The sequence below is a fragment of the Felis catus genome, chromosome D3 (genome assembly GCF_018350175.1).
Source record: "Felis catus isolate Fca126 chromosome D3, F.catus_Fca126_mat1.0, whole genome shotgun sequence".
NCBI lineage: Eukaryota > Metazoa > Chordata > Mammalia > Carnivora > Felidae > Felis > Felis catus.
In genome coordinates this window covers 54,928,382-54,952,012 of record NC_058379.1, presented here as the reverse complement: position 1 = coordinate 54,952,012, position 23,631 = coordinate 54,928,382, and the positions used below count along the sequence as shown (strand labels likewise).

At 34.9% G+C, this 23,631-nt stretch overlaps 1 long non-coding RNA gene across 1 annotated transcript in view; it reads right to left on the bottom strand.

Annotated features, from left to right (window-relative positions):
- Positions 1-785: 785 nt before the first annotated feature.
- The window catches only part of LOC123381360, a 120,132-nt gene continuing 97,286 nt past the window's right edge, over positions 786-23,631 (bottom strand). The window contains exons 3-7 of the long non-coding RNA XR_006588247.1: positions 18,749-18,882; positions 12,492-12,585; positions 7,004-7,224; positions 5,361-5,409; positions 786-2,108 (exon numbers count right to left, since the gene is read on the bottom strand). This is a non-coding gene — a long non-coding RNA (uncharacterized LOC123381360). The remainder of the gene's footprint in view (positions 2,109-5,360; positions 5,410-7,003; positions 7,225-12,491; positions 12,586-18,748; positions 18,883-23,631) is intronic.

Below are 23,631 nucleotides of genomic sequence, written 5' to 3'. Positions count from 1 at the left end.
GCTGAAAACTTCCCATACTTGGCAAAAGAAAAAAATCTACAGATTCAAGCTGTGTGAACACCAAACCCAAAGTAATCCATGCTAATTATGTACATCATAGCCTAACTTCTGAAAATTAAAGACAAAAAGAATAAAATCTTGAAAGCAGCCAGAGAACTAATGCATTACTTACAAGGGAACACTGCTTTGAATGAACAACGAATTTCTCATCAAGAACCATGGAGGCTGGAGGGAAATAACACATTTTTAACGTGCTGAAAGAAAAGAATCCTCCAGAATCCTCTACCTGGCAAAAATACATAAGGCATTCTCAGATAAACAAAATCTAAGAGAATTTGTTGCCAACAGACCTAACAAAAATGAATGGCTAAAGGATGTTCTCTAAACAGAAAGGAAATGATAAAAGATGGAATCTTTGAATATTAGGAAGGAAGAAAAAACACAGTAAGCAAAAATATGGATAAATACAGTAATGTGATACCCAGAGTAACCACTAAAAAAAGGCTATATACAAAGACACTAAAAACACTATGCATAAATAAAAATGGAACTCTAAAAAATGTTCCAATATCCCCAGAAGGGCAGGAAAAACATGTCTTTTTGTAGACATATATAAGATTATTCTAAAATTTGTATGGAAAGGCAAAGGAATTACATATATTTTGTTCTTTTATTAAAAGTGGTATGTTAAAAATCTTTTATTATTAGCATTTATGTCTAACTAACTAACATACTAAATTTTGTTTTAAAAAAGGAATAAAGTATGAGGAATTAGTTTACTCTATTTCACAAATTTTACAGCTACACTAATAAGTCTGGGTGCTATTGACAGAGGGATAGATCCATAGATGGAACAGAATAGAGGGTTAGGAAATAACCCAAATAAATACAGCTAAGTCGTTTTTGACAAAGCTTTAAATGTAACTCAATGGCAGAAGAATAGTGTTTTCAACAAATGGTGCTGGACCAATTGGATATTCATAGGCAGGAAAATCAGCCTCGAAGCTCACACCTTGTATGAAATTTTCTAAGAATGGCGAGCATTTCATGTAGATAGTTGTAGATCTAAAACTAAAACAAAGGTGGGGACAGGAGTAAAACAATAAAACAAAATAAAAACAGAGCTTGCAGTTCTGATATAAAATAAAGTAGAATTCAAATAAAAAAGCATTAAGCCATGAGAATAAAAGACATATTTTAAGTCTAAAACCCACATTTTACAACATCAACATAGCTTTTATGAATATTTATGCTCCAAATAACACAGTATTCACCTTTAAAAAGCAAAAGATGGAAAGAGAAATAGACATAAATGCTAATAATAAAAGATATTTAACATACCACTTTTAATACAAGAACAAAATATAAGTCAGTGCGCAGAAGACCTAAACATCAAATTTGACACCATGATAATAGAGATTAAAACTTGTTTTAAATCAGATCTGAGAGGATGTCTGATAAACAAAAGAAAATAAAAGTAATTATCATGATATGAAGTAATGATGTTTACATTGTGTTTCCAGGTCTTCTTTTTTAATATTCAAGACTATTTATTTATCTATCTTCAACCTGAAAGAACTTATTGTGTCTAGTATCACACTATAAAGACTTGAAAAAAACATTAGAAAAATAATGAATATAAAATAGGATGAGTTTGAACAGCTAGATACAGAGATGATGTAAAATATGAGGGGATCCTAAGTGGCTCAGTCGGTTAAGCATCTGACTTCAGCTTGTGAGTTCAAGCCCCGTGTCAGGCTCTGTGCTGACACCTCAGAGCCTGGGGCCTGCCACTGATTCTGTGTCTCCCTCTCTCTCTGCCCCTCCGCCACTCACACTCTATCTCTCTGTCTCTCTCAAAAGTAAATAACACATTAAAAAATAAGAAATATATATGATACAATTGCAGCATTGCAAATAAAGACTAAAGCTAAAGTATGTATTTTCTATATCAAAGACACAAAATGGCATGCATTATAAAATCCTTAACTTTGAAAATAAATCATATAATTTCTGTTCCAGTATCCAAGTAAGGATCCCACGTTGCATTTAGTAGCTGCACCTCATTAGTCTTTTTCCAGTCGATGACCGCTCCTCAGTTTTTCTGTCTTAAAACATATTAAACATAAATTTTGCAAAAATTAATCATAGTTTGCAAAAAAGGTATCATCGATTTTCACAGAGGGGTGTCATAAACAATACTGTCATACAATACAACCATGCATGGCGTTTGCAAGGGGCTAGGTGGATGGGAAGTAGGGAAGTATTAGTCAAAGGGTATAAAGTTTCAGTTATGCAAGATGAAAAGTCCTAGAGATCTACTGTACAGGATAGTACCCAGAGTTAATGATACTATATTGAATACCTAAAAATTTTCCAAGAAGACAAATCTTATGTTAAGTGTTCTTACAACAAAAATAATGATAACAATAATAATAAAGATGGCAGGAAGAAACTTTTTTAGGTGATAGATATGTTTATGGCATTGTTTGTGATGGTTTCATGGTGTATATGAACCCCCAAACTCATAAAGTTGTATGCTTTAAATATGTACAGCCTTTTGCATGTCAATCATAATTCAGTAAAGTGGTTTTAAATGAAGAGATTAATGAGGGAAAGCAGGAAAAGTGAAAGCTCTAGTAGGTAAATAAACTTTGTTCTTTGAAAAACGACACAATATTCAAACTTGAAGCTAACTTAATAGGTGAAGAAAACATTGACTTACAAAATAAGAAATGACATAAAGATAAAAACACTGAAACAGAAGAACTATTTTAAAAAATAATGGAAGAGCCTACTTGGAAAACCTCTATGCAAATAAATTTGAAAACCTAGTTTAAATTAATAAATATAGGAAAATAACATCAAAATTGGTCCCACTAGAGACAGAATCTTTAAAAACATTAATTTCTGTAGAAATTTTTAAAAAGTTAATAAGGAACTACTCTACAATAAAGCACCAGGTCCAGTTAGCTCCCCAGGAGAAATCTGCCAAATATCTAAAGAACAGATATTTGAAATGCTGCATATAATGTATTAAGTGGAGTAAACAAACAAACAAAAAATGCCCTCGAATTTTTTGAAGCTAGTTTAAAATTGATAACTGAACCAAATAAAAATAGCACAAAAAAGAAAGTTACAAACCAATGAATAAAAAATTCATGAAGATAAATCCATTATGTAATGACAATAAAGCGGCATTTATTTCAAGAATGCAAGGTTGGCTATCCCCCTCTCATGGTATCCATATTCATAATCAGGAAAAGGGAAATATTCCCACTCTCCTTTCTATTACTCATCTCTGTATGGGAGGTGTTGCTCAAGGCAGTTAGAAGAAATCAAACAGAGAACTATGAGCTAGGAAAGAAGTAAAAAATTCTCTAGTAGCAAAAGATACGATAGTCTACCTAGAAAACCTGAATCAATAATCATATTGTCAAACAATAAAAAAAGAGTAAGGTAGCAGGATGCACAAATAGTATACAAAAGTCAATAATCTCCATATATATAAATAACCAGCCAGAAGATAAAATGTTAGTGGAAACCCCATTTTCAGTCATTGAAGAAAATTAAAAACTTAAAAATAAATTTAATAGGAAATGAGTGAAAACAATATGAAGAGGGGCTTGAAATATTTCTAACATCACAAATATAGGTTTGTACAAGGGAATCAAAACAGAGCCAGTCAACATCATAAAGATGTCAGTTCTCCCAAAAGTAATTTGTAAATTTTATACAGTTCAATAAAGTACCAATAAACTAGTTTTATACAGCTAGAAAACTTGATACTAAATTTCATGTGGAAAAACAATCATGGAAGAAAAGCTAGAAAAACAATGAAAGAGATCAACTCTAAGGAACTTGCCTCACAAGACATTAAAACATATGAGATAGCTTCTATAATGAAAGCAGTAGAGTATTGGCCCATAAATAGACTAGTGGATAATAGAAATTTCAGAAACAGACCGGAGTACATATGAAAATAAGTACATAATAAAGATGGGATCACAAATCACTGGGCAAAGATAGGATTTTTAATAAATGGTGCTGAGATAACTGGCTAGCCATTTTGAAAAAGATGAAGATACATGTCACAGACCACATATCAGAAAAAACCTCCAAATGGATCCGGAACTTAAATACAAAACATACGTACATATGAGTAGTGAAGGAAATATGCTTAAGTTCCCCAATAACGTGGGTATAGAAAGGGCATTCTAAATAGGACTCAAAAAACAGATGACATATTTAAAAATTAGTAAACTTCACCAAATTAAAGAAAACCGTGGCATGACAAAAAACAGTAAGGCAAGTCTAAAGACAAGTGATAAACTGGAGAAAAATTTACAATTTACAGCACAGTCAAAAGGCTAGTATCCCTACATGAAGAACTGTGATTGGCCTCATAGTGACTGTATTAAACTAGAAGTGTTGGAGTAATTATTCATTCGTTTCTGAAACTTCCTTGCATTAATTGTGTCTTTTATATGGAATCATCCATGTGGTAGTTTTAAAGAAAACATGCACTTCCATGATTTGACTTACAGTTGGGTGTAGCTATGCTAAGGACTGTACCTTAGGCAAAACTGTCTTTTGGAAAATTGAACTGAGAATCATTTGATTGCAAAACTCATAAGCACAGCCTGATTTGATGTTAATTGGCCAGGTGATTCAGGTTTTAAAAGTAAACTCCTTTGCCTCATCCCCTAATCAATTCACTGCTCTGTCTTTGAAGTTCTTCTACACATTCTGGACTAGTCTCTGGGTAAATCCACCACAGTCTCTTTGACTAAATGGATGTTAATGAAAACAATATTGAGCCCTTTCTTAGCTAAATTACCTCTAACAAGACATTTTGGAGTTAATTTAATGAAGTGCACTAGGAAGTTAAGTAAGTGGCTTTTTTCATTAAATGAGGCAAATTGGAAGAGAATAAACACAATAAATACTGTAAGGTGTGAGTGCTTTTATTGTCTATAAAGTATTTTGAAATCCTTCAAGTGAAAATGTATACTGCTGACATTAATCACTTCTTTGTCTTATCTCCCTGAATATTAAGTTGACAAATTTGTCTATTGCTATTTTGATCTAGGATGATTTTAGTAATTCCTTTAAATCATATATTAATAGTATATGATGTTGCCATGTAACCTTAATAGATGTATCCAAATAGTATCCTGAAGTAGAAAAGGTTGCATTTTTAATTTATTTTACCAATAGGAATACATGTGTTATTTTCAAAATGTGAGTTAGAGATAAGAGAAATTGCTTGGCTATCTGTCCTACTTCTAAGAAATGCCTTTCACACACTATATTTGCATATTAATTTAAAGTTTACATAGCACTTTCATGTACATTACCTTTTCTGATTCTTACAACAAAGTTGAGACGAAGAAGTAATTTTCTTTTCTGTTTTAAATAAGAAAACAAAGGATCTAAGAGATTAGAGGGCATGAGATTATATTGCTGGTATTGCTGAACTTTTCCTATAAAATAGAGTGCTTTTATGTCAAATAAAGTTTATTCATTAAATGGTCTGGGGATAAATTATTGCTACAGGCATAAAACAAACAGCTGACATTGCCTATTTAATATAGACCGTCCACTATCCCTTTGTGGAATCGACAAATGCTTCACAGGAAAGATTTCCTGATATTTCTTTAAGTAGTCTGCCTGAGTAAGCTTCAGCAGTACTTTAATTGAAGTGCATATATACTTTCACCAAATACTACAATCTATTTTTAAAATAAGACACAGTGATACACTCAGTCCCAAAACTTGTGGACTTGTCACACACACATGCTGTACTATTGTGTTGTATTGGAAGCAGTGTGTTTAACCATTGGCTCTCCAGAAACTCAGAAGTCCTGATTTGTGGGGTTTGACAGTTCTGTTCTGTAAATCTTCTCACCATGTCTGATTTCTAATTTCTGGCATGGTTGTCACTGGAGGCAGAGTTGGAAAAAGATGTGAACTATTGGCTCTTGTGGGTTAGTGTGATCCAGCCCCAGCACATCACTGGTTGGAAATTGCCATCAATTTCAAAGAGTCTGAAGGTAATATTTGGAGAAGTAGTGGAGCATATCCTTTTGGATTTAGATTAGCTTTTGTATCTTGCTTGGGTCACTTGACATTTCCACCTGATCCACAACCAATGTAAGACCAGACAAATATAAAAATACAAAGATGATTACTTCCTACTCCCATTTCACCAGAAGACTTTCAGAAGTAGAGCTCTGAAGTAGTCAGGAAGCTAAGAATTTAGTCCCCCTGGAGGCACCTGGGTGGCTCAGTCAGTTAAGTGTCCTGCTTCAGCTCAGGTCATGATCTCATGGTTCATTAGTTCGAGGCCCACATTGGGCTCTCTGCTGTCAGTACAGAGCCTGCTTCGGATCCTCTGTCCCCCTTTCTCTCTGTCCCTCCCCTGCTTGTGCTCTCTCTCTCTCCAAAATAAATAAGCATTAAAAAAAAGAGGAATTTAGTTTGCCTGTGCCACAGAAAATATGACAGCCCACAGAGCTCCAGTGTAACAGAGTTTGAGTACAAGAGATCTTCCTTGTACTGCACAAATAGGACTTTCCTCTCAAAAACTCATAGCTTAGTTATGGTCATGGCAAAATATTAGACAAGTTGGGCATGCTCTGTCCTTCCGGGATCTACAATCTAGCTGGGAGAAGGACTCAAACACAAGTAGCAATAATACATGTCTTAAGAGGAGGCATTTGAAGTATAGCTTTGATGTAATAAATGTCTAAGTGCTTACCCACTGGACATCCATTTTTGAAATCTCCTGTTTCTTGACCTTTCTTTTCACACAGATCAATAAATTATTTGTGGTGGTTAGAATAGTGATTAATTTAGATTTTTCTCTGGTTTGATATGTTCAACATGTTCTACTAACACCAACATTGGAGGAAGCTGGCACATTGCTTCTAAATGATAACTCTAACTGTATTAACCAGAACTATCCTCCTTAAACTCACACATTCTCCCCAAAACTGACCTTGCTATACCTGGATGGTCCTATGTGATGATAATCCATGGCAATTCCAAATGGTTTTCTGAAGATATTCCCGGAGGATCTGATGAACATACCATCCTGAGAATATCCCCTTGACCTCTGAGTGCTTTATGTCTAAATATTGGGAAATGTCCTTCAGTGAGGAGAAATTATCCTTCTCTGTCTGGGTGACCTCCTGATTTTCTATCATCAAAAAGTGAAGGCTGAAAGCAGACAAGATGAATTCTGTTAAAATAGCTAGGTGAAACTCAGAATTTCCATTATAAAATTGTCATTGTTTAACTATGTGCTTCCCATATATCAATGATTTTCAAAGTGGAAACCTCAGAGCAGAAACATCAGTACATGGGAACAGAGTCTCAGCCCCATCTGATATTTGCTGAATTAGAAATTTTAGAGGTACAACCAGAAATCTATGTTTCAATAAACTGTCCAGGTGATGCTGATGCAGGCTTAAGCTTGAATGTCACTGTCTTAGAATAAGGATCTTTAATGTGGAAGGTCTCCACCCCCCATCCCATGGATTTTCTTCCACCATTGGTTTATTGAGTCAAATTTGAGAAAACACTATAGACAAAAATTTTCTTGATGTTCTTTCTATCTGGACAGATTTTTTCCCCCTGATTCTTTTTTCTCCTATATTAATGAAAATCTTCAAATGCTATCTACCTGTTAGCTTTTAACTTCTATGAGTACTTCAGGATAAACTCATTTTATTGAGAGAAAGTTACCTGAATCCTCTAAGACTTCTGAACCAGTTTAAGTAGATTTCATCCCACTTTAAACACAGCACAAGTAGATTTGAATAAAACGCAGCAAGGGAGTTTTAGAGAGGGTTTTATTTTGTAGCTAATAAAGGGTGAGGGGAATCCTTCCAGAAATTTCTGCCTGAATTTCTAGTCTAACACTTTTATGTGAGGGGGCTCGTTAGACTAAATTTAAGTACTAAAATGTATGTGAAATCCTCTCTTTCCTAACCTTCAGAATGTGGTTTAACTTGCTGGCTCCCAGGTATTTGGAAATTATTTTAGAAGAAAGTGCTTTACCACATGTGTGTTTACCTGAAGATCTGGCTCCTTCCTGACATTGTTAGCTGCACCCATTTAAGAGAAGACAGTTTTTGTAACTACTTAAAAAGTCAACAAAATCCTGGCTTAGGAGGCATTTTTCTCCTCTTTTTTCAGATATATTTGCTTCTTTCTTCCCTGCTTGGATTCTTTCCCAAACTACCTCTCTCTTTTTTTCAATCCCAACTTAATTTTTATTTACTCCTTCTCTCTTTTTCTGACTCTACTTTTTGCTCTCCAGGTTTTATCCTGGTCTCTTTGTCATGCACTGGCTGGCTCCAGTCATGGAAGCCTTATATTTACTCTTTTGAGATCCATATTTGAAAACAAGCTCTTTGACAGAGAAGTCCACTTTTCATAACTAGACTAATCCCATTCAGAGAAATACTGACTTTAAAAATAATGAGATTATTGGTTCTGGTTTCAGACAAACGGGAAAGGAAAAATCTTTGCCCTGTTGGGAACTAGCCTCCTGGAGTTTTTTCCCCTTGCTTGCTCGATGGATTTAACTTTCTGAGGGTAAGTTCTCAAAAACAGAAAGCTTTGGGGTGCCTGGGTGGCGCAGTCGGTTAAGCGTCTGACTTCAGCCAGGTCACGATCTCACAGTCCATGAGTTCAAGCCCCGCGTCAGGCTCTGGGCTGATGGCTCAGAGCCTGGAGCCTGTTTCCGATTCTGTGTCTCCCTCTCTCTCTGCCCCTCCCCCGTTCATGTTCTGTCTCTCTCTGTCCCAAAAATAAATAAAAACGTTGAAAAAAAATTAAAACAAAAACAAAAACAAAAAAAAACAGAAAGCTTTAATACTATCCTCTAATGGATTTTTACTCACTTCTCATCATTTCGTTTACCATTCTTTACAAAGCACAGATAATGTTTTCCTTGCTTCCTTAAAAGATGTTATTCAGATTATTTGAAGGGCCTGGAATCCAGGAAACACTGTAATTTGCAGTGTTTTAGTATCTGAATTAAGACATTTTTAATTTGTTATTTTAATATCTGAATATCCTACATAAAATCACAATATTTTGCTCTACATTTTCTTCGGCCACATAAATGGCACATATCCCTGGAGATTGTTTTGCGTTCTGCCTGAAGTTCCTAGAACCTAGGTCTACTTTCCCTTCCGCTGAGTTACTATGATGAAGTACTGGGCTGATGTATATCACCCTCTATCAGTAAAACCTGCCATCTCATTTGCATGCAACATATGGAATGCTTATTTTAAAGGTCCTTAATTTGTGTCTTCTAGTTAGGTGAAGCACGTCAGTGTCCTAATCTAACAGTGCTTTAAGGTTGAAATACTATTTAATATGAAATATTCATTTATCAGACCACCAGTTCTTTGGTCCTTCAGTTTGTAGGTGCTCTTCTAATATGCAAATATGTGGAGGATTATCCTACAGCTCCCCTCTCCTGTCGGTGGAGTTGAGAATTCCAAGACACTTTCTTGGCACCCTGTAGATTTTGTGTCTCCAGATTATGCTTCCTTCTCATCAATTTCGTTGAATAAAGTCATTCTATTCTACATTAAGTAAAGAGGCAATGTGTTCATTTTGGTTTTTACTCTCACCTGTGGGGATGAGAAGATAATAGTTTCAAATATATAAGGATTTAGTTATAGATTCTATGACCGACCCAATTAAATAGATTTTTAGGTTTCTGCACATGTATACTTTGAAGAATATAAGTACTTAAGTATACCTATAAATCAAATAAATCTAAAATTATTATTGAAAAAATTAAAAAGGAGAAAAGCAACTGTGCACATACTAAAATTAATAAGTATTAGCATCCCATGTTATTTGCTTCACAAACCTGAACAAAACAGAAATTATAGGTACAGTTAAAATTTCCATTGTCAAAAAACAAAACAAGATAAAAAAATAAGAACAAAAACGTTTCCATTGTCCACCACTTCCATCCCTTCCTTTCTTCATTGTTATGAATTTGACCTAAGTTCTATTAGTTCTTATTTTATATTTTCACATATTTATGTGCATCCATAAATAAAATATAACTTGTAGGTATTTTAACGTTTTATATAGATAGCATATTATTCAGTCCTTCTGCAACTGGCTTCTAAAAACTTTATTCTTGGGGCACCTGGGTGGCTCAGTCAGTTAAGCATCCAACTGTGGCTCAGGTCACGATCTTGCTGTTTGTGGATTTGAGGCCAGCGTTGGACTCTGTGCCAACAGCTCAGAGCCTGGAGACGGCTTTGAATTCTGTATCTCCCTCTCTCTCTGCCTTTCCCCTGCTCGTACTCTGTCTTTCTCTCTCTCTCTCAAAAACATTTTTAAATAAAACAAAATAAAAACTTTATTCTTGCCAGTGTATAGAACTACCTTATTTAAATTAAGTCTATTTATTTATTTTTGGGAGCGAGAGTGAACAGGGGAGGAGCAGAGAGGAAATCCCAAGCAGGCTTGGTGCTGTCAGCACAGACATCATAAACCAGCACAGGGCTGGAACTCGTGAACCGTGAGATCATGGCCTGAGCCAAAATCAAGAGTCAGATAGTTGCTTAACTGACATACCATCCAGGTGCCCCAACCTACCTTATTTAATTTACTGCTATATACTATTCCATTTTGCTAATCTTCTCCTATTTTTTTTTTTTACTTATTTACTCATTGGCAGCCAGGTTTTGCTCTTATAAACAATTTTACAGTGAACAATCCTGTATATGTATTACCCTATGACCCAACAATTTTCAAGATACCTACCCTAATGGAAAAATACTTCCTACATGGTAATAGAGACACAATACCAAGCTGAACAAGGTGTGTTGAATGAAGTGCCAATGTACATTTCTACATGAATAGTTCCAGTTTCCTTACTTATTTGCCAACACATAATGGTGTCAGACATTTACCATGGGTCAAAACCGAGTGAGAGATTTCATTATGATATTATTTGCACTTTTTCTGATACTCAGACTTTTTGCTTTCTGCATTCCCTACTCAAATACTTTGTTTCATTGCATTTTTAATCTTTTTAAAATCTATCTATAGGAAGTCTCTATATATCCTAGGTATAATATCTTTGTTAGTGTGCTGCTTATCTTTCAAATTTGATTATAGGATTTTATATACATGACTTTTAAAAAAAATTAACTCCAGTATAGTTAATATACAGTGTTATATTAGTTTCTGGTGTACAATATAGTGATTCAGCAACTCTATACATTACTCAGTGCTCATCATGGTGAGTATACTCTTACCCATTACCTATGCCACCCATGCCTCCACCCAACTACCCCCTGGTAACCATCAATTTGTTCTCTATAATTAAGAGTCTGTTTTTTTCAGCTTGCCTCCTTTTTTATTTGTTCATTTGTTTCATTTCATAAATTCTACATAAATCATATGGCATTTGTTTTTCTCTGAATGACTGATCTCACTTTGCATTATACTCTATAGATCCAACCACATCATTGCAAATGGCAAGATTTCTTTCTTTTTTATGGGCTGAGTAATATACATGACTTATTTTTAATTATTAAAAATATAGACTATAATGTCTCTTCTGATTGATCATGAAAGTATAATTATCAATGATTCCTGCTTCAGTTCTTGACTTAAAATTCCAGCTTAATATTCAGGTTGAAAAGAAGTACTTTAACTTTTAGGGAAAATGTATTTGAAAGAATGACCTTATTGGGAATATAGTTATTATGCTTCTGTGAATAATGACATCAGTGAGCTTTGAATTGTTAAAAGATACAGAACTTTAAAAATTATATTCACAAACTTGCGACATTTTAGCACTGAAAGGACCCTTTAGAGATCATCTTTCTCCCTTTGCACATGATAGAACTAAAGTCCAGAGAACGTTGTAGCCATAGAGCCAGTATCCATGGAGGTATATGGGCAAAATCAATGTCTGTTTATTCCCAGTTCAGGTCAGTTTCCATTAAATCACAACCAAAGCAGCTCCAAAAGCCAATGGATGTATTTCACTTTTTAGAATCCAAGTGTATGGTATTTCTAACTAGTGGGCTTCCTTTCTTTCTGGTAATGAGTAACACTGGACAGTTAGGACTCTGATTTTAGATAACACCAACCTTCTTTGTAATGAGGGAAGAAAAGAACACGATTAATATTAGGCCCTTTAAAACAGTGAGTTAAAAGGAAGGACAAGTATGCACATTCCTCCACACACACTGCTCTTCCTGGTGACTCCACTCAGCAGGGGGCAAGGAACAGAAATGACTCTAACTTGAAGAAGTTTTCCCTAATTCAGCCCCTAGAAAACTGTTTTCACATTTAGAGAAATTCTCTTGCAAAGGCTGAATTAATTCAGTTTTCCACATGCAAAAGTTAAGTTTTGGATGTTGTTCATAACATGGAGAATGTTAACCACGGAGTAATTGCAATGTAGTTGTCCTGTTTTAACTACTTACTTTTTCCTTTAGAGTATCCACATGACAGATACACATCCATTCAGGACTCAATTTATCCATTCAGTTTTGTTGTTACTTTTCCAGTCGAAAGAACCTGTGGTTAGTATAGGAATTAAACAAATAAGACTAAGAATACAGCTTTGGGTCAGTGTGCAGCTGTTTTGAAGAGTAGTTGAAATACTCTCAAACATAATCTGAGGTTTTTATCTCCTGAGCAGTTTGTAAGAAAGAGTCCTTTCATCTTTTTATGCTGGTTCACCATTTATTTACATCTTTTAATGCTATATTTTATTGTTCTTACATCAAGGACTATACATCCTTTCCAATTTGTTCATTTTCGATCAAAATAAAACTAGAGGGTATTAGAAGGAGAAAGAAAAAAAAAGAATTATGTTAACACTGTAGTAGGCTCACATTGGAAGGAAATCTACATGACAATCAAGTATGCATATGCAATCTCTATACCATTAAGCACTTTGAGTCTTAGAGGTCCGTTTGTGTCTCACATGATATTCTCCAGTTGCCATGGCAATTACTCGTTTTCATTGGGTAACTGAGCGAATGGCCACATCTGTTCTTCCTGAGCTCTCTTTTCCCCCACCTAACACAGAGCTTAGGGAATAGATTCACTTCTTAGTGCACAAAGATTTACGTGCAGAACTGTCTCCACATCAAGGAGAGACCATAAATCTCAGGTCAGAAAGTCACACTTGCCCTTGAGTGCCTTCCTTTTTTTCTGCCCAAATGTTCTTCTATTCTTCTACAAACACAACTAAATATGCATTTATTCAATAGAAAAGGAGACATAACATTTCCCTTAGGCAATAAAGAAACATATATATTTGTAAATATATCGAAAAAATGGTAATTTGTGCTCTTGGTACAATGATATTCTGGAATTTGAAATAGAATATTCCTATGGGTAGACTTAGATAATTGTTTTTTTCTTTTAAGCAAATGTCTTAATTGATAAAGTCCTCTTGGTAAGTATTCAGATATTTTAATTTGGGTGCCAATTATAACCAGAAAACATTTTTGCACCTTGATAAATCTGTATTGGCCTCAATGAAATAAGTAACAGTTGAACTGGATCAATTCTTTCCTATTTCCTGTACCTCTGGAAAGAGAAAAGCGATAACAAAGATGCATAGAGATATTCAGGCCAACATTCGACTCACTAATACTGAGAGGCATGAAAGAGATTTTTTTTTTTTGGTATTTCTTCTATATCTTTTTTTAAATCTGAGAATTATAGGATACCAGCTGAGAGAAGAGACAGCATAGGGCTTCTATTATTCCCTCTAGTAGTAAGGTACTTTTCTAGGGCTAAAGCCTTATATTCATATCCTTTTAAAATGGTAGAACCTACTCTGTCTCTTTTGCTAGATTTTTCTTGGGAGGATCAGGTTGAATTGTCAAGATCTAAGAAATATTCTAATGATGGTGTTGTTCTGGATGATATAGAGTTTTCTTGAATAATTCTAGAAAGATGAGGGAAGGCTGAAATTCTTTGGTATAGGAAATCCTAATGGCCAACTACAGTCTACCCAATTTGAGGGTCAATTGTTTTTCCAGATATTTTCACAGGATATTAAGGCATAGAGTTTAAGAAGCAGAAGGACTCCATGGTGATAAAAAAAAATTCTGGCTAAGAAACACTGGACACCTGTTCCTCTGCTGACCTTACAGTTCAGCCACACCTGAGGAGATAAAGGAGGCAAGATTAAAAAAAAAATAAAGTGAGCATATGAGCACACAGGCAAGGATGAGCTTGCTCCTAGCAAGAGGATCCAACAATGGTATCAAGCTAAATTCAAGATTCAAGTTGTTCACCCATATAGGCAGGAAATTCAGAGAGGCCTAGGCATGTCACAGTTTAATTCTTCTTCCTGAGGAGTAGGTCTGACCAAGATGTCAGGTAACACTGGTTGAAATGCAATTCCATTAGCATTACATGTTATGGTTACCTAAAGTATCCAAGTGTAGGACGAGTTGAAAGGTGAGCTCAAGCTATGACTTGGAGAGTATTGAGGTGCAAGGATGAGAAATGAATTCTCTCCTGAGCATGAGGCTAGATTCAAGAGACCAAATCAAAAGGTCAGAAGCCAGATTGGCGCAGAGAAGTAGACTGTTGGAAAGATGAGCATACCGAAGGCATCACTCCCAACAGGGCTAGTGTGCCTCTGAGAGAGTCAGCCTGATTTAGTTATTTTATTATTTTTTCTTAATTTTTCTTAATTTTTTTTTTGAGAGAGAGAGACAGAGCATGAGCAGGGGAGGGTTAGAGAGAGAGAGGAGACACAGAATCTGAAGCAGGCTCCAGGCTCCAAGCTATCAGCACAGAGCCCAATGCAGGGCTCGAACTTATGAACAGCAAGGTCGTGACCTGAGCTGAAGTCAGTTGATTAACTGAGCCACCCAGGTGCCCTGGGTGAGCCTGATTTAAATGTACAATATCCAGCTAGTCATTTGGAAAGTTTGAGGGATCAGAGTAAAGAGCTAAGAGACTACTTTGTCAGTCATGGTGGTTAGGAAATTTGCACATTATAGGCATTCATGTTCCTCTGCTAAATCCACACCTAAAAAATCTTTAGCACTGGCTAATTCATGGATTTTGCGATTATCACAGAAAATAGGCCAAAGAGCTAAAAGGCAAAAGCAGATTCCTCAAGTCACCCTTACTGTGGGAGTCAGAAGGCATGGGGTTTTATGTACTTAACAACTTGCCTATCAATTGTCACTCGCATTTAATATTAATAAGTAATATTAAGCTAATATGTTGGGTTTCTCCCCTCCTTTCTTCTTTCATTCATTAGAGTATGTATACTGTGTACAAGACAGACAGAATGCTAGGTGACATGATGATGATACACAAGTAAATAGTAAGTAAGACCCAGTCCTTCCCTCAAGGTGCTCAGAACCTTGCAGAGAGAGATGTTACACAGCTCATTCTACCAATCAGGACTCTCCTTAATCACTTTCTCTGGACTATCTCTATTTCTGCCTTTTTTTTTTTTTAGCCCTGACCCATCATCTATGCATTTTCCATCTCCTTTTACTTTTTTGATTAGTACTGCCTTTCTTGTCCTACTCTAGAGGCTCCCCTTCATATGTGCCCCCCCACCCCAGTCCTTACCCTTGGCACCTTTCGGTTGGTAGTTGGACTCTTATGAGAACGTGATGGGATAAAATGCACAGATTTACATTTTACTTGAGTTTTCAGATTGGTTTCTGAGGAACAACATTGACTGGGGCTGATGATGGAGATAGGTAGGTTGAAATGATTGTAATTTAAATATTTGCTATTTGTGTAATTAGAATATTTCCCTAAGGTTGTTCTCAGATCCCATTAGACGGTAATTCTGCAAAGGCAAGGATGGGGTCCCTTTTATTCATGTTTGTAGCCCCCGTGCCAAAACAGTGCCTCACACATAGTAAACAATATTTAATGAATGAATGCATGCATAAATGAACAAACAATTAAATAAGTGAATAGTGAAAGGCAGGGCAGGGAGAAACAGGAGGGACTGGAAAGGCATTACCGATGGCTCTTGGGGTGAACGCGAGAGTGCCTTTGTTTGCATTTGGGGCATGTTATAGGAAATGAAGCAGTAAAGAGCCTTGAAACATGAAACCGAAACTTTGTCCACTTCAGTTTCTCTTGGAGATAGTCCTTGCTCACCTTTACAGAACTCTGAAGGAGTTCTCAGAAGGATCAAAACACTGTATTTAGTCATCTTGGCAGGCTTTGGAGTCAGCCAATCCTGGCTTTGCACGCCATAGCTCTGCTTTTATTAATTGATCTGGGGCAAGTTACCTCATCTTCTTGATCCCCAGCTCCTTTATTTGTAAAAGCTGGAAAACAATAATTACCTGCCAACATATCTGTGAGGGCTAAAAATGAAGTGCCCAGAATCATTCCATATAAATGCCAACTAGTGTTTTCCTTCTTTACAAGGCTCCGTGTCCCTCCTGCCCTTCCCCGCTGGCTCCCCACTCATCATCAGGCTATTTTATTTCCAACTCAGTTCATATTTTCTTTGTTGATGGTAAAAGTAAGCTATTTAAATAAATGATAGCAATAATAGCACATTTGAATTTTAAAGAGAATTCTGACAAATAAATTCCAAATAAAATGTGTAATTTCAAAGACTAGAGCCAGTCAGAACCAATAACAGAAGACAAATAATATGAGCAAACATCTGTAATAAAGAACTGAAAGTCTCAAGCTGTTCTTTCAAAGAACCCTCAGTTCTTATCAGTCATAAACTTATATTTACATAATAAATGTAAAAATGAGGGTTTCAAATGATTTAATTAACATTAATCCATCTTCACAATTGATGCTATTTTTTTTCCATTTTCAGACATAAAAGCTAGTTAAATTACAAAAGAAATAAAACATTCTTCTTTGCTTCTAAGTTTGATAGATTTTTCTGAGGGAAATCTCTGTGATTTATTTAAAACAATTCTTCAGGTGAAATTAAATGTTAATTACCAAATTATTAGTTCACATTTTAGCCACATCGATGAATACATTTTTGACACAGATTTATAAACTTTTCAATGAGCAATGGCTCAATTGTTATACAACAGGGTATTTGTCTTTCGTATGTATGAACCAATGAAAAATGAACAAGTTTTATTCAATAGTACCTTTCTACGTTTATCTTCATTGACTAAAAGTATCCCCTTGATTCTTCTGTATATTGATCAAAATATTGTGACAATGACGTAGAGAAGGAAATTATCCTGTTTAAAATACTGGTAAAAACATAGTTACTCTGCACCAAGCTTTAATGGATATGTCAAATAATTATCCTTTTAAAAAAACCCTGTTTTCTTTTAAAATGCCAAGAAGGTACAGTGAATTCACTACCACATCCTGCCTAAATGAACTAATAATACTGCATTAAATATGAGAAGATAAAATTATATTGGAGATTTGTATGAAATTATCTTTGTGTACTTATTTTATCTGTGAGTAAAAACACTCTAATTCAAGTGAAAGGTAAATAAAACACAAGTTGTAAACTAAGTAAAGGGCAATGCTTTCACCTGAAATTTTAGATTTCCTTTTCTTTCAGGATTCAAATCTGAGGCTGAAACACCTATCATCTCAGAGAGAAGTAGGAATCATAAAGTGATCTGGCTGGTTTTTTTTTCCTTTGTTTCTTTTTTTTTTTTTTTTCCTGAGTATAGTAGACACAGAATGTTACCTTAGTTTCAGGGGTTCAACATAGTGATTCAACAACGTTTGTGCTGGGCTCTCCACAAATGTAGCACCATCTGTCGCCATACAACTCTATTACAATACCATTGACCATATTCCCTATACTGTACCTTTTATTCTCATGATTCATTCATTCTATAACTGTAGAATCTAAAAACCAAAACCAACAAATTCACAAACAAACAAAAAGCAGAATCAGACCCACACATACAAAGAAGCACTTTGTCTTCAGTGCTGTTACATCAAGGCTTTTCGGCAGGATTGAAATGACAGTGTCTCCAGGCCCAGCCTGCCCCGTGTTCCTCATCGCAGCTCACTCACTGTCTGCAGTCTTAAGATGTAACTCGGATATAAAGTATTTAGTCAATTTGCCTACTCTACTTTTTTTTGTCTCTCACACAAAGTACGTTGTGAGCAAAAAAGTTGTTTCTCGCAATTTCTTGAAGTTAACCCACTGTATGCCTTTGAAAATGACAAAGCCTATTCTTCTTTTAGCTAAGATTGTTCTCGAAGAAAAAGTGCTTTCTCCCTAGCTATGAAACGGATTGATGTTTTTAAAACCCTCAAGGAACTTCTGCTGGCAGCTAAGGTTGCAGTTTCAAAGATGAAGTAGATGTAGTATGTGTTTTTACGTAGAAAAATGTTCTTGATTTCTACTTGAAGAAGCAGAATCGCTGTGCAGCAGGTGCAGAAAAGTCAATGCAATTCATCAACATTTAAAAATTGATTTTGCTAGTGCTTAAATATTTTAAAATTTAAATTATGTTATTTTAAAATATCAGTACATTTTTTAGGCCACTGTAGCATTGCCGTAAGAGGTGCTCCAGCTACGAATGATCACACTGCTGTAATTTTTAGGAGGTTGTTTAGAACTGGAAAAAGCATTAAGAACCTATTTAATGGAGATGAAATACATTGGAATATCTAGACACATACATTGGAAATCTGTCTTATGGGAAGAGAAGTGAAGGAATAGAAGGGGGAAGAAGGCAAGGCAATAAGAAGAAATCAGATTTTTTATTACCGATTTAAAAGCGATGTTGTCCTCTGATCTGACCCAAGCCAGGGTGCCCATCTAGAATCATGACCTTCTTCAATAATCACAGGTAGGTGAGAGCTTTAGAGACCTTCCCCACAAATCTTCTACTATGTTGTATGCTGCAATAAAAGCAATTCTCAGACAAATTCTGCCACAATTAAATATTTATTAGTGGGCAAGTATAAAAATACTAAGCAACTATTCTTTTTGACTTGGTGAAGTCCCACCTCTCTCTCCTTAAGGAATTGTGATAAGTACTTTGCATGAAACTTTTATTGGAGGCAGATGCTCCAATATTCTAACAACACGATAAGATCATCATCTAGCCAGTTGGGTGGGTACAGGATCCTCATGCCTAAATGAACTAACAATAACAGCTATTATAAATATTTCAAGATAACATTATACTGGAGATTTTTAAATGAAATTATCTCTGTGCTTATTATGTTGGAGAGTAAAATTCTAGTTGAAATTAAAGGTAAATAAAACACAAGTGTAAACCAAGTAACAGGCAGAGCAGAACAGAGTCCTAGGAGACTAGATCTCCTTTCTGAAGAATCTTTAAGCTGTGTTCAGGCAACAGGGCAGACTCGTACAATATTACTAACAATTCAGTTTGATGACAAAATTAGTACATCGGGGTAACAAGAATTTTAACAGTATCAGTTTCCTAATCATGAACTTGCATAAAGACCATTTCCTAAAATCATATTGATTCTTCTTTCTCATGTGCTCTTCACCCACTCAGAAACTTAACTTTGGTGCATTGTCCTGAGAAGATCAAATCTGAATGTTTAACAAAAGGACAATATAAAATATTGTTTTGACAAAGTGTCCTTTTAATTTCAACAGGGATGTTTGCCTATAACGTTCTTTTTTCTTTTTCTTTTTTTGTAATACAGTTTTCTGGTCTCGATATCAGGGCAATGCTTTCTCATTAAGGCACATATTCCTCTTTCCTCTATGGTCTGAAAGATTTTGTATAGGAATGGTATTATCCCTTATGAACTGTTTCACAGAATTTACTATTGAAGCCATTTGAGTCAGTCTTCTTGTGAAAAGCTTTTTACTTATAAATTCAGGTTGTTGTTTTTTTTTTAATGTTTATTCACTTTTGAGAGAGAGAGAGACAGAGTACGAGCGGGGAGGGGCAGAGAGAGAGGGAGACACAGAATTGGAAGCAGGCTCCAGGCTCTGAGCTGTCAGCACAGAGCCCGATGCAGGGCTCGAACTCACAAACCTCCAGACCATGACCTGAGCCGAAGTCAGAGGCTCAGCAGGCTGAGCCACCCAGGTGCCCTATAAATTCAGTTTTTTAAAGAGACATGGGGCTATTTAGATTTTCTATTTTTTCATTGGAAACGTGTTTTAAAGATTTTTATGGCACATTGATAGGGACTTCTCTCTAAGATTTAGCCATCGACTAACACACACCCCTTCAGGGTCTCTACCGAATGCCTTGGGTGTTCACAGATTCTGTTTTCTGACTGACTAGAATATGCATGTGTCTAGCTCTGGGTGAGCTCTGTGAAATATCCAGCTTACTTTTTTTTAAAGGCTAATTTATTTTAAGAGACAGAGAGACAGAGACACAAAGTGGGGAAGGGGCAGAGAGAGAGGGGGAGAGAGAGAGAGAGAGAAGAGAGAGAGAGCGAGAGAGAATTCCAATCTCACCATGAGATCATGACCTGAGCAGAAATCAAGAGTCAGATGCTTAACTGACTGAGTCACCCAGGCACCCCCCAGCTTACACCTTCTTGGTTATTCTTTGGACAGACTTGACATCTGGAGCCCTTTTCCTGCATGGTTCCCTCCTCTTTGTTCCAATGACTTTGTTCCAATTTCTCCTTGGATTTTGATCTCTCTCTCCTCCACTCAGTAATACTGCCTGCCATGGTTTTAGCTCCCCTTCCCAGTATCACATAGCAGAAATGCCTTTAGGCAAAAAGCTGGAGAGATAGTGGTACCTAACAAAGTAGTTTATACCCTGTGTGTATACATTACTAGGTTTTAAGTACAATTTTCTAATAGTAGGTTTACCTAAATCAGATTTCTTTTGATTGCTACTCAATGGAATGTTTTCCCTTTTTAAAAAGTTTTTACTTTTGGGTGTCTTTATTCTTTAGATATTTCTCTTATACACACCACATACCTTGATTTTGTTATCTTCTTACTCCAATTTGAAAATGTCTTTAACAGACAATTAGTTTATTTCTTAAGATACTTTATCTAACTCTAATATTTTGGTTTATCACCTTATTCTATGTTTTCTATGTCTACTTTAAATTTATTTTATGTATTGTCTTCAACTGTTATCTGTGTTTCTCATTTCTGACAAGATGATCTATTTACCATACTTTCTCATCCCTCTGCCATGCCTTCCCTCCTTCCTTTTGAGTTTGATGTCATCTAATTTTGGGTTAATATGTATACATTTTCTTTTCTCTGATGCTCACTTGTGTTTTTAAAGAAAACAAATTTTACTGACTGACATATTTAATTTCTTTTCATATATCTTGTAATATCTCATAGATTTATTGAAGGATAAGAATATGATTTAAAATGCTACCAAAAATATTATCCAAAACTCTTTTATTTATTTTTTTATCCCATTCCCATTTTATTTTTCTTCAATTTTAATTCAAATTTCAGTTAGTTACCATAGAGTGTAATATTGGTTTCAGAAGTAGAATTTGATGATTCAACACTTTCATATAACAGCTCATACTCATCACAAGTACCTTCCTTAATGCCCATCACCCATTAGCCCATCCCCCACCCAGTCCTCTTCATCAATCCTCAGTTCTCTATTGAGTCTGTTTTATGGTTTGCATCTCTCTTTATTTTTCTCCCCTGTGTTCATCTGTTTCATTCTTAAATCCCACATATGAGTGAATTCATATGGCATTTGTCCTTCTGTGACTTATTTTGCTTAGTATAATATACTCTAGCTTCATCTACATCATTGCAAATGGCAAGATTTCATTTTTGATGGCTGAAAAATGTTCCATTGAGTGTATGAAGATTATATATATATATATATATATATATATACACATATATATATGGATAAAGAAAGAAGATTATATATATATAATATATATAATATATATAATCTTCTTATATATATATATATAATCTTCTTATATATATATATAATCTTCTTTCTTTATCCATTTAGTATATATATAGTATATATATATCTATTATATATATATAATATATATATATATTTAGTATATATATATCTATTATATATATATAATATATATATATTTAGTATATATATATATCTATTATATATATATTATATATATATAATCTTCTTATATATATATATATAATCTTCTTATATATATATATATATATATATATATATATATATATATAATCTTCTTTCTTTATCCATTTAGTCTATAAACACTTGGGCTCTTTCTATAATTTTGCTATTGTTGATAATGCTGCTACACACCAAAGCTATTTTAAATGCAAGTCTTCTTTGGGAAAAGCCAAAGTTTTGAATTCATGTGAATATTTTTTACCAGGTCTTCATATTTGAATTCATTTGGTTGAGTCTAAGAACCTGTGTTCAAATTTCTTTCTTTTGATACCTTCAAAATACTCTTCCATCTTCTTCTTGCTTCCACTGACATTGAAAAATGTGTTGTTGATCTGATCTTTTCCCTTGGTATGCTCCCTCTTTTTAAACTTTTAGAAGTTTCTTGTCTTTGATATATTCTTTAATTCCCAGGGTTTCCCAACCCCCCCCCCCGCCATTATTTTCTTCCTTTATTTTATTTTAATTTTTTAATGTTTATTTATTTTTGAGAGAGAGAACATGAACAGGGGAGGGGCAGAGAGACAGGGAGACACAGAATCCAAAGCAGGCTTCAGGCTCTGAGCTGTCAGCACAGAGCCCGACACGGGGCTTAAACTCACAAACCGTGAGATCATGACCTGAGCCGAAGTCAGACACTTAACCGACTGAGCCACCCAGGAGCCCCTATTTTCTTCTTTAAATTATCTGTGAATGCTTGCATTATGAATTGTTTCATTTATTTTTCAATTCCAGGAATCTTTCTCCATTATTAAAAAAAAAATGCCTCCTTTCAGTTTCTATTATGCTTTCTTTCTTGGGTTTCATTTTCCATATATTTTAAAATCCTTTTATTCTATTTTCCATATCCATAAACGTGTATAAATATTTTCTTTTTCTTTATCTTTTACTTCTTCCTTCTGGATATTCAAGTGAGCTTTCTGATTACTAATTTCTCTCTCACTTATATAACTTCAACCTGTATAGTCATTTTGCCCTTTATATCAACCATCTTGTTTTCAGACAGTTTTTCCTGTTTGCTTTTTAAATGTATGCTTATTATATTTCACATTTAAAATACCTTATCTTTTAATACACCTTAGTTTATTAGATTTGTTTAAAATTTTTGCTTTGTTCATTGCAATGCTTTTGTTTTTGAAAGACTTTCATGCAGTGCGTTCTTTTGCATTGCAAAAGTTGTTCTCTTCAAATATCTTGTTTCATTTTGTGAGGACATTTCCTCTGGGAGGTATCAGTTTTCCTGTGTGATAATGAGTATGAAAGGTCAGACCTCAGGTTATAAAACCCTGTACGTTCCAAGGGAGGAGAAGGATATGGTCTGTGATTACAGAGGGTCCAGACACCAGAAAACCACAAATAATGACTCTTCATTTGTGAAAAATTTTCTTATTAGAGTTTCAAATTTTGTCTTTTGGATAGAAGTCAAATTAAGAGGGATGACTCCTTATGTTGTTCTATTAACTGTTAAAGAAGGTGCATTAAAATCTGCATTACATTGTTCTAGTAGCTATTAAAGAAAGTTCATTGAAAT